Genomic DNA, 10164 nt, shown 5'->3' on the forward strand with positions numbered 1-10164 from the left:
TGCTTACGAGCAAAAGGACTGGCCTGAAATCTTCAGTGTTTCATTTTGCTCAGTAAGCAGCAAGTCAGTTCTCTTCAGTCAGATCTTTTAAAAATAAATAATTTTTCTTTTCTGCCCGAACACTAAAATTAATCTAGCCCTTTTCACTTATAAAAAGAGAATAAATTCTCATTTTAAGTTTGAAAAATTATAAATCGAGATACTCGAGGTACGCACACCCGAGGAAGTCTGGACTACAAGTACCCAAAGGACTACGGCAAAACTATACTGACGACCAAACCAGAAGTGCCGAAGTGGACACAACCAAGGGCGACCCATTCATACTAATCAGCCATCGACCTTAGTAAGAAGATAAAATATTGATGAACAAAATAAGATTAGCTCAACCTCCCCTCATAGGTATATTTCTTTAAGCTGTTCGATTCGTTTATATAATCTAATAACCCAGTGCTTTATATCTAACCAACTAATTAATTCATACCTTTTCTAACTATTGTTTCTACTCTACTTTTTGTCAAGACAATTTGACGATCTAAGGTGAGACTTATAAATTAGGATAAAATTACTAAGCATTCAACCAGCAATGATCGCTTAGTAAAACTGGTGCGACCGCAGCAGAGAACTACTCCTTAAGAAATTCTTTTTCCAACAAACTAGAAACAGCTTTTAAAATTCAAAAAATATATTATTATTAGGATCTGTGAGTATTTGTCAGATTAGTTTTCAACCTCAAAAAGCCAGAGACAATGGGTATCTTTCGATAGAAACACAATTTCATTGTCTTCTACTTGACAGATATTCCTGGTAGGGTTCTTGCGAAATGCCTCCCCTGCGCTAGCAGTCGCCCACGATATCCCTCCATCTCGAGGTCTATTAGACGGCTTTCTAACTGACATTAGCTCATGAACTTAACTATTATCTATTATTATAATAATATATAAAATTTCTGAAAGAATCGTTCTCTGCCTAAGTCCGCTAGTAAGATATACCCGTTTTGTCCAGTAATCCACTAAATTTTTGCCGAAACTTCAGTTTAAAGTTATCATCACTAAAATTAACGAAATTCTGTATTAAACTAAAGTGCTCAAAAACTTATTAAATATCTTCAATTATTTTTTCGAGGGGGTTAAGTGGTCATATGTGCGATCTAAGAGTACCCTAAATTGTATGATAAATTGAATTCTTCATCACATTATCTCAAACCATCCACGCTTGTTGCTATTTATTCTAATCCTTCATCAATTCTCGAGGCTTATCCTCAACTTTTCTTAAACTCATTTTAATTCTAACCACCTTAACGTAACTTAAACCTAAATCATCCATCAGTAAAGCTACCAATTACTGAAACTAAGGAAGAAAATAACAAAAAACCAAAAAGGAAGGAACGCATTTGAGTGTTTTTTAATAAATCATTAGTTTTCTTTGACACAGTTTAAATATACACCTAATAAACAATAAGATTAGGCACTAAAACCAATTTTAAACGTTAACCACATAACACCAAACACCAAGTTTTAGTTTCAGCACAAAAATATCAGGTTTCACAACAAAAACTAAGTTTAAAACACTGACACATCCACTTTATATTGATAAACTAGGTTTCATATGATAGCATAAGCACTAAAAAATTGATTTTTACCAGCCAAAATTTTTGGTTTCAGTCTAGGTTTCAGTTATAGGGTCAAACGTTTCAGTTAAAATAAGTATAGTTTCCGGTCAAAATTTTAAGTTTCTGTAAACGGATTCGGGTAAAACAGCAAAAGTTGAACTAGTCAAACCCAAATTTGGATACCATAAGTCAAAAACCTGGTCTTAAATGGTACGTTTTTGTTAGTTTCAGTTTTCAGAACACAAAAATTGAGTTTTTGGTCTCAAAATTGAGCTCCGAACGCCGAATTTTGTCTTTCTAGAGAAAACTAACGGTGTTAAAACCCACCAAACCAATTTTAAAATTTGGTTCCTACGGCTGAAACGTACGTTTCAGAATTGGTGTTTTTGGTTTCAGAACCAAAAATCTTGCTTCCCGAGAAAAATTTTTGTGAAATATTGAAAGATAATAAGAATCCTTAATGCACTAACAAATTTTTGAACTCAAAAAACTTCTTGAAGGTGTTAGTTTGAGCCCTCAAACTTATAGTTTCAGAAAACTAAACTCGTCGTTTTAGGCTAAAATTTTCATCTTTTTGGCAATTTTATTGCTGAAATATAAATATATTAGACAGACCAACCTAAATTTCCAATCTCAAAACTCTAAAACCAAGTGGTCAAACCATAGTTTCAGTTCTAGAAATCATAGTTTCAGCCCCAAAAACTTAGGCTTCCGCAAACAAATTTTTGATTTTGAAGTTACAAATCTGTTCAAAATTCTAATTTACACTAGACCAGCTATCAAAAACCAACTTTTTATTTTCATGCACCGAGTTTGAGAGAGTTTCAGAGTTTTAGGTTTGAGTTTTCAAAAACTAAGTTTAAGATATCAAAAGATTCGGTTTTCTCGAATTTTTTTGCAAGATAAAGCGAAAACCAGATATAATAAAGCGTATAGAAAATTTTAAGATTAAAAAAACTCAACTTCAGCTACCATAATTTCAGGTTTCAGATTATCGTTTCAGTCAAAAAGTTTTCTAAAAATTTTTAACAAAAAAAATTAAGTTTTGAACCAATAATAACCAATAAAGGCATATAGTTGTATTGTTAACCATACCATAGCATCAATAAAACTTCACTTGAACAAAGTTTCAGGTTTCAGTTAAGGTTTCAGCGAATAAAAAACTTGAAAAACTTGGAAAAAATTTTAGAAAATTTTTTTTCCAAAGAAATTTTTTTATTTCCTTATCTTTTTATTAATAACCTTTGTTAATATTCAAAAATTCCTAAGAGGTTTTCATTACTCTAAGACATTTTAATCAAATAGTACAACTTGGCTTAAGAAAAGAAAACAAACATCGTGAAATTAATGTCAACACATTTTAAAATTGACGTCAGTACAATAAATTTAAAGCACAAATTAGGAAATAAAGTCTCTAACAACATATGGTATATCACTAACACTGAAAAAAATCATATTAATATACTAGCTAAACACCCTAACGAAGATAAACACGAATTATACGTCTTCTTTCGACGATATACTCCAGAAATTGACACAATTCTCCAGCAAATAAAAATACCAAATAATATAATTTATATACCGCAAGAACGATTAATTGCTTCACTCCCGATTGCTTTTTGATATCATAATATACCTAAGCACAAAACTACTTGCATTTTAATCAATTTAAAAAAAAAAACACAAATTTTTCCTTAACAAAAATTAAAAACATAACAAGTTCATTCCAAATTGATTAGAAAAATTTAAATATTCTTTATATTGTTTATCATTCCCTAAATAAATATTTATGTCCCTAAAATGATGTAAAATGCTATGACTAACTTTTATCCAGTAAATACAACACCATTTAATTTAAAACTAAAATTAAAAAATAAATCCACAAAAATTATTTGGTACATCACCAATATCCAAAAAGATCAAATCACAATTTTGTCCAAACACCCACACAAAAATATTCACGAATTAACCATTCTTTCCAGCAGCAATACCCCAGAGATAACTTCTATCTTAAAAAAGCTTAAACAGCCCCATAGCACTATTGATCTATCTAACAAAAACTCGTATTCATTGAAACCAGCAAACTTCCTTGTAACTTAAATACAAATATTTTAGTCCGTACAATTGATCAGTACAGAACACATCCAAACCCTTTATATATTGTTAAGAAAACATTGAGTGAATTAAACAAAAATGGCAAACGTAGTAGCATACCCAGATTTAGCTCTCGAAAAGTTTACCGGCTTAGATCCGAATGAAGATGCAAGAGATTTTCTTGATATAGTAGAGAAAAAAATAGCATTTTCCCTAGGCACTAGACCAGGAGATGCAGGTGACGAACAAGACGCATATGATAACAGACAAAGAGCCTTATTTGGTTCAGTATTAAGAGGTCCAGCCGCTCAATGGTATCAGGGATTAGCAGCAAACTTACCTTGGAATGATATAAGAGATCAATTCATAGATAGATTCACTGATGATAAGGATAAATATAGGAGACGAATAGAAGCAGAAAACATAAAAAGACAACCTGATGAATTCATTAAAAGCTACATACATAGATTAAGCACTGCAGTAGACCGTGGATGGCCTAATCCAACTTTTAATGATGATCAAAGAACAGCAAAGAAAATGGAATTCTTTGTACGCGGCTTAAGCCCGCCAGGCTTGAAACAAAAGGCTCATCAATTCCTAATTGAGAATCCACCCGCAACTTGGCAACAATTAAAAGATCATATTGCTACAAAAGACTTAAGTTTTGCAATAAGTAGTGAATTTATCGGAACAGCATCCAGTAGCATAGAAAATAAATTGGAAATAGAGGGAATAAAGAATCAACTTAAAGAGTTAACAGGACTAATGAAGGACCATAAAATAAACGCAGCCTATAATCCACATGAGCATAGAAACAAACAAAACAACCCAATGTTTTGCAACTGGTGTTGCATGTCAGGCCACACGATAAGCCATTGCATTAAATATAACGATCAACAGGAGCAAAATTATAACTCGCTTCAATTAAGAGAGAATTCAAACAGAAGTCACCATAACTATAGCAAGAGTAGGTCAAGAGTAGACAACAATTTCAATGACATAAACTCTCAGCAAGAGTTCAGGCACTTGTCAAACTTCAATGAAAGTTCTCAATCGCGTGACAGGTCGAACAGTAAGAAACACTTCAACGAAAATAACGATTATCATTCACCTTACCAGATCCAGAACTTTAGTGATGATGACATTCCAGGAGACTATACCGATTATGAGTGTGAACTTGTGAATTTAAACTTGATCAGTCTCCGTCTGAACCAAAAATACGAATGGTATATTAACTTATACCAACATCCCGTCGGAGACAAAAATAAAAATAACGGTCTGGAAACCCAATTTCTACTAGACACTGGAGCAACATGTTCGCTTATTAATTTTGACAGTTATGATCAATATTGTAAAATACAGCCTCTACAGCTGAATAAATCAAGATCAAACACAGTTGCTGTTAATGGAGAAAAACTTAAACTTATAGGTTATACTAATTTTGAATCAACTTTTGGTACAAACACTGATATTCCGGTAAAGATCAAAGCATGGATTTCAGCCGAGAACGGATGCGATCTAAATATATTAGGAATGGATTTCATTTCTTACATTTTTAAATCAATAAACTTTCCGAATTTAAACTTAGAACTAAAAAAATACCCAGATGTAAGAGTTCCTATTAGTACTATAAGAAGCAAAAGTTATCCATATCTAAGCTTTTATCAAAATGTACTTCTTGATAAAAATATAACTATTGCACCAAAATCATCCCGCGTAATTTCAATTTCTCCAGCAGGCATGGTTTTCAAATTAGGAACATCGTTTAGAATTGATAAGTCCTTAGAACAAAAAGCCATCAATGCAAAAAGCACTTATTGTAGGAATGAAATTAAGTCAATGCCTATCGTACTAAAAAATTCCAGAGAATCAAAAGTAGATATAAACAAAGGTGTAATAGGCCAAACGTTTGAAAACATAGATATAAAATAAACCCGTTTCTTTGTGCTTTAAAACATTAATTTTCATTAAAGCTTTTAAACCGCTTAAAGTTTTGTGAAGTTTACCAAAATTTTGTATACTGAGCAGTAAACTTTGTTTAATCTTACTAAAAAATTAGATTACGATTATTATCCTACAAATGTACTACAATGAATAGCGGTTCTGTATGACACCCAAAAAGATATGCCAAAATGCATGAACACGGATTTAATTCTTAACCGAGATCAAAAACAGTCAAGTACGCTAACAATTTTGGACCAACCTCAAAATCAAATAAAGATAGAGGGATCGGAACCCAATGGCTCAGACAAAAAAGTTTTTCGACTACAACATATTTGCAAAAAAAATTGCAAAAGGCCAGGAGTTTAAAATATTACAGTTTTACGAGTCTATAATAATTTCATTTTCAGGCGGTTTTATTAACTGAAAATTCAGTATTACACTTAAGGGAATGACAAATTACCCTACGTACAATAACGAGAATTAATAGAGTGAAACCTTTGATAAAAGAACTAGCCAATGTAAAATTGTAACAAACCCATTCTGCAAAGTTAATTTGCACCATCGGATTCCTCTTAGGGCCCAAGTAGGGACCGATGACAAAAATTGTTATCTTTATAGTTTTCAAATTACAAAATGCAAACTAGAAGAAACTCATCAAAAAGGGAAACATCACCTCCTTTTTTCTCAACACATTGAGTAAAATTTTCATCAAAAATCTTTATCATAAAATGGGCGAACAACGTTTTTCGACCCGACCCGCCGCAGATTTATGCCAGCATTTGTTGGTGGCTTCAGGTAGCCTTTTTAAAATTATGGTACCATATTCTTTCAACAACGCAAGTGCTTGTTGGTGGCTGTATGCAGCCTTTGCGACTCTTATGATTCACTCCTCACAATTTGGCCAAAATATCATTTCGGTATTTCAAAATCCACAACATGCAGGCATTTAAAATCTTAAAAACAACAAATTTTCAGAAGCAACACTTTGAAAATTGGATCGCATCATCCTTAAGATTGCTTACGTTAAATTTTTGCATCATAAATTTCAGGATGACTTTCTGTACTAAAGATGTGAACATGGATTGATGCAGAGGATTAAAACTAAAGAGAAACTAAAAACTTATCTTTTTGAATATTATACAGTTTGCAAATTGTCTGTTTAATTTTTCTTTTCTACGATATTTCATTTTGATTTGATTCTAATTCAAATCTTTTCTATTTTCTAACAAAAAACATAACAAAAATTGCTGGTTATGACAACCAGGTGGACATATATTTAAGATTAGGGGTTAATTAATGCCCAAATTTTAATTTTTGCTTTAACTACATAAGTTTAATATCTGAGCTTAACGCAGTGTCGGAAAATGCTTTATTCATGTGGTTAATAAACACCATGATCGTCTTTCTTCATTTGTATTCCTGTGGTTAATAAACACCATGATCGTCTTTCTTCATTTGCTTTCCGTGGTGGGTTTGTGTGAAACCACAAGATTATATTTTCCACCTTTTATATACATACAATTTTACACTTTGTCCTTCATTGTCCAAACATTTGATAATTAGCTTTAATATCCGAATGTAATTCGGGATTTTGAATGTTTACTTATTTTACATTGATGTTTAGCAAAATGGAATATGACCCAATTTTAAACTGGAACTGCAGAAATGCAGACCCAGCACCAGAGGAGTTTAAAAGAAAGCTGCTTCTCAGGAAGAAACAACGGAAACCTGTAGCAGTTCAATCTTTGTCAATGGACGACGGGTTAAATAAGAACCCTCGCAATTTTCCCAGTTTAACCCAAAGATTGGAGCTGCAGAAGTGCAGAGAAACCAAATTGGATACGGAAAATCCAAAATATATAACGAGTTAAAGTACTCAATAAAGGAAAATTATAACAGATGGAAACTGCCATCGTTCATTGAAGTCGTCAACTCAACGACAATGGAAAAGGCGATGATGCCTATCGATTTCATAACCAAGCAAGAAGTGGTTATAAAGAACGAAACCAACTTCTGGAAATTAAAGAAGAGGGAGGAACACGGCTACATCCTCAAGGCAGGAGGCACGCAAGTCACCATCCCTTTCGAGGGAATAACTGCTTTTCCGAACCATGTAAAAAACAGACAGGAAGAACAGGACGACATTCAACAACTTACGGACGGAATGAGCAGACTACGAATCAAGAACAAGATCAAAAAGAAGAAAATCGTGAAGTTGCAACAAAAACTCGAGGCTTCACAGAGGAAGATAGCGAACCTCAGATCATACAATGTGGAGCTAGAAGCCGGAAGGAAGCTCTAGATAAAACCTAACTTATCTTTTCAACCTTTTCATTTGATGTTCTCTTTAAATTTTATAACTATAGTATTTAACCATTAAAGTGTTTAAATTTTCACCATGGTAACTGTAAGAATCGAACAGCTTAATTTTCTAAACAAAGGGGTGAGTTGTAGTATTGCGAAATACTACACACACAAAAGACCATTGTCTTAATTGTTTATTTAACGACCCAATTCTAAATTGGAGCGTGCCATTTAAATTAAAGCCTCTTTTCACTAAATCAGATATTGACTGATTTACTCTTTTTAGGACTATAAAATCTTGTTGTGAAAATCCACTCCTTTTTAAATACTTGTCCAATTTTTCTCATTTTTTCATGCTCAATATTTTAAAAGGGCGGCGATTATTAATACGTCCCTTTTAACTTAACTTGAAACAAACTGGATAAATATTTGGCAGTCTTGCCGGCTGCACTGAAATTCTCCTTGCTTTGATTAAGCAGAGGTGCACCTGCAATATGATGCATCAGAGAGAGTAATATGAATTTTTAATAAGACAAACTGAAGGCTGCGGTTTTCATCAAAGGGGACTAATAAGTTGAAGATATTTGATTTGAAAAAATCAAATAAAAACTAGTTGAAAATTCCCTTATTAGAAAGGGAGAACAAAGGAGCAGGTGAAATCTGAATAATTAAAGATTGAATCAGCCGCCGGTTTATGCTTACGAGCAAAAGGACTGGCCTGAAATCTTCAGTGTTTCATTTTGCTCAGTCAGCAGCAAGTCAGTTCTCTTCAGTCATATCTTTTAAAAATAAATAATTTTTCTTTTCTGCCCTCACACTAAAATTAATCTAGCCCTTTTCACTTATAAAAAGAGAATAAATTCTCATTTTAAGTTTGATTTGAAAAATTATAAATCGAGATACTCGAGATACGCACACCCGAGGAAGTCTGGACTACAAGTACCCAAAGGACTACGGCAAGACGATTCAGACGACCCAACCAGAAGTGCTGACTTGGACAAAATCAAGGGCAACCATACATACTAATCAGCCACCGACCTTAGTAAGAAGATAAAAAATTGATGAACAAAATAAGATTAGCTCAACCTCCCCTCATAGGTATGTTTCTTTAAGCTGTTCGATTCGTTTATATAATCTAATAACCCAGTGTTTTGTATCTAACCAACTAATTAATTCATACCTTTTCTAACTATTGTTTCTACTCTACTTTTTGTCAAGACAATTTGACGATCTAAGGTGAGACTTATAAATTAGGATAAAATTACTAAGCATTCAACCAGCAATGAGCGCTTAGTAAATTATATCCACCAAGAATCGGTTACCTCAATTAAACATGGACTTGATCATAAAAAATATAATATTTTTTTTTCTGTCGTGTTGCAATTAGAAACATTTCAATTTAACCGTGTTTGTACAAAACAGTGCCATGCAAAACAGTCCGATACAAAACAGTCCGGAAAAGTATGAAAATAAACGAAAAAACAATCCAATACAGAACAGTCTGAAAAACAGTCCCACTTAATAATTGTTTTAACAAGCCGGTAGGCTTAGAATTGTCCTTTGTTAAAAAAGCATAATGAACAAAATAGTGACCGCCGCAGTCGCGCCAACGTGTTGCGAGCTTGCCAACAGAAGGTAGGACTTAATACGAAATTTAGAGCCGGTTATCGGCGACCTTAAACCGGACTGTTTTGTATTGGACTGTTTTTTCCTCCATTACATGATTTTTGGGACTATTTTGTATTAGACTGTTTTGTATGGGACTGTTTTGTATATGCACCCAATATAACATATACATAAATTAATTGAAAATGCACGAAGTGTGTTCCCATCTGTCCGAAATGAGGTGCTGGAATTACTTATTGACCGTATGGGTCCAACAAACTTCTGTTTTTGATCCAATTTGCTTAGGTCAATTAAAAATATTTGTCAACCAGGTTCATCTCATAAGTCGACCAAACGGTCAATGCGTGAATTGGTCTAAGTTAACAATTGAGTCGACCAAAGTCGATAATTTCGTTATTCAAGGTCAATTACGGTCAACCAGGGTCAATGCATGATTCGACCAGAGTCGATATATGAATCGAGCAAAGTCAAAAGATCAGAGTAGATGAAGTCGATCGGAATTTTCATTTTTATTTTGTAACAAAAAAGCTTCCAAAAAATCTGAAAATATGAGATACCTAGTCACCTTCTGACTCCTCTGAACACAA

General features: G+C 33.2%; 2 protein-coding genes across 2 annotated transcripts in view; both read left to right on the forward strand.

Annotated features, from left to right (window-relative positions):
- The first annotated feature begins 1089 nt into the window (after window positions 1–1089).
- Window positions 1090–10164, forward strand: part of LOC134841220 (probable splicing factor, arginine/serine-rich 7) — a 446664-nt gene continuing 437589 nt past the window's right edge. The window contains exon 1 of the mRNA XM_063857063.1: window positions 1090–1101. The gene's annotated coding sequence lies outside the window, so the exon portion shown is untranslated. The remainder of the gene's footprint in view (window positions 1102–10164) is intronic.
- LOC134841221 (glycerol-3-phosphate dehydrogenase [NAD(+)], cytoplasmic-like) overlaps window positions 1095–10164 on the forward strand; it is a 219769-nt gene continuing 210699 nt past the window's right edge. Inside the window, exon 1 of the mRNA XM_063857065.1 lies at window positions 1095–1100. The gene's annotated coding sequence lies outside the window, so the exon portion shown is untranslated. The remainder of the gene's footprint in view (window positions 1101–10164) is intronic.

Source organism: Symsagittifera roscoffensis, chromosome 3 (assembly GCF_963678635.1).
Source record: "Symsagittifera roscoffensis chromosome 3, txSymRosc1.1, whole genome shotgun sequence".
In the NCBI taxonomy this organism is placed as follows: Eukaryota; Metazoa; Xenacoelomorpha; order Acoela; family Convolutidae; genus Symsagittifera; species Symsagittifera roscoffensis.